This window comes from Ailuropoda melanoleuca, unplaced genomic scaffold (assembly GCF_002007445.2).
Source record: "Ailuropoda melanoleuca isolate Jingjing unplaced genomic scaffold, ASM200744v2 unplaced-scaffold72478, whole genome shotgun sequence".
In the NCBI taxonomy this organism is placed as follows: Eukaryota; Metazoa; Chordata; class Mammalia; order Carnivora; family Ursidae; genus Ailuropoda; species Ailuropoda melanoleuca.
Window position 1 is genome coordinate 1 of NW_023247701.1, and position 2,391 is coordinate 2,391.

The following is a 2,391-nucleotide window of genomic DNA, read 5'->3' on the forward strand; positions in this document are numbered from 1 at the left end:
AGCTATGGGATGGTATTATTCACTCCCTTCAGACTCAAGTTGAAATAAAATGGATACATCATTTATGAACATACAAAGACTGTTTAACTGATTCTGTTGCCGTTGATGTAGTATTAAGTCATCTTATTTTAAATATGTGTCTAAGTAGTAATGACACCTCTCTTCTTAAAGGAGCTTGTCTTTGCCACATTCTAATGAATCATAAAGCATTTGAACCAGTAGGAATGAAGCTATTTAAAAATGAAAAGGAATTAGAATCTGAAGTTTCAAACAGTAGTCTCTACAGGTTTCTAGGCAATAAATCATCTTATATTTTTTGTGAAAGAAGAAAAGGATTCTGGGAATGGGTTAACTGATGAAATAAAAGCAAGGAATCTTTAAGGTTAGTGTTAGCCAATATACTGTAATATCTTGTGTTTAGACTCTTGACAGAACAGACTTCACAGAGCTCAACTTAAATGTTAAGCTTTCAGTTTTATTCAGAACCCAATAAAAGAAAAGTCGTGTGAAAATTAATCCATGTCTGTGTTTGCTCTAAAACCGCTATGAAAGACATTACCACATAAATTTTTTCAGAATTTATACAAGGAAAAATTTGTATCTTCTTTGATGAATTATATGCTTTACAATTTTGAAAAGTGACTTAACCAAAGTAAAAAGAGCCAAGGTTATCTGGAAACGCACAGTAAAAATTTTCTATTACATCATATTAATCATGTTAACTTTAGAATTAGTATATATTCTTTTTATTTACAATCTTAATTTGTCCTCTTTTGGTGACATTCTATTATCTAATAAATTTATTACTTGTGTTTTTTATTGTGAGCTCCCTGAAATCCTTTGTGGAAATAAGGAATGTCTAAATAAGTTTTAATAAGTTAAAATGTATATTTGAAATTTTGATCCCACATAAAATATAAAAGTCCACATATTATTTCTTAACAGACCAGAAGATGAAATGATTTCAAATCCTCTAGCACAAGAGATTAGTGAGGAAAGAATAGAGGAATCTATTCATACAATGAGTGGGAATACGGCTTTACCTCCAAATATCATAGTTGACAAACCTGTTCTTTCACTTTCAAAAGAAGGTAATTTCAGTTTTCATTATCTTTTTCCAGAACTTTGTAAGGAAAAACTGATTTTTTAAATTATTTTTTAGAACAGTTTTATGTTCACAAAAAAAAATTGAGCAGAAAGCAGAGTCCCCAAGTATCGACACGTGCCCCCATAGGTATTACCATCCTGTACCAAAGTGATATATTTGTTACAATCTGTGAACCTACTTTGATACATCATTAGCACCCAAAGCTTATAGTTTACATTAGAGTTCACTCTTTGTGTTGTATACATTATACAGGTTTTGACAAATGTATAATGGCATGTACCCGCCATTATGGAATCAAACAGAAGAGTTTCATTGCTCTAAAAACCCTCTCTGGTTCACCTATTCATCTTTCCCTTCCCCCAGACTTCTGGTAACCACTGATCTTTTTACTGTCTCCAAGAATTGACTTTTCAAATATGATAAACGTAGTGTGTTTGGTGTATTCCTTCTCTACTCCTTTATTAGAGTTTCCTTCTACATAGCAATTACATCAGATGAGACAGGTGAGGCGACATAGATCCAATAACATTTATTTTTTACAATGACCACTATCAGGTTAACTGAGGTGCTATACTCCATACTACCAGAAAAAAAGACATGTAGACTCATTACCAGTCCTTACTATTTATAATTTATAGACCATCTTCTATGAGCGTATCCTTTTTCCATTGTATAAGCCCTTCCCAAACATCTCCCTACCCTTTATCTTTCAGGACAAACTAAGCAACCTGTTGCTCAACTCCTCTTTACTATTTGCTTCATCTATTTGTGGTTTTCTCCTTAGGATGCCACTAAAGGTCTCAAGAAGAGCCCCATACCCAGGGCAGTTGAGAGGGATGCATGCATAATTCATTAATGTTTACATCTTTTACTACATTTGGTCAAACTATTACAGAAGCAAGACAAGAATGATTTGCACCTTGGAGGAGCAAAAGATAACAATAATTAGGAGAAGCATGATACGGGAAAGACAAGGTGCCCAAAGAAAGGGCAGTAAGAAGAGAAGTGGGACTAGAAGAGAACTCTGAAGAAAATAGTGGACCCTCAGAAGAAGAGGAGCCAAGCAAAAGTGATTCTTATCTACTACAAATAAAAACACAAGTTGTCCCATCATTTCCCCTTGAGGATATAGGGTACCTCTAGAAATTCCTAACTAAAGATGGGTGTAATTTATCAATAAATATCCTAATAAAAAAAAGTTTCCAGTTATTGGGCCTTTCCCTTGCTAAGCAATCTGTTATGCATTTTGTGTGTATTATTTATAATCTAACAATAGGCTTGTA

The 2,391-nt window shown here is 33.4% G+C and overlaps 1 pseudogene; it reads left to right on the forward strand.

The window, feature by feature from the left end:
• Positions 1-5: 5 nt before the first annotated feature.
• LOC117800560 lies at positions 6-1,091 on the forward strand (annotated as a pseudogene).
• Positions 1,092-2,391: the final 1,300 nt, after the last annotated feature.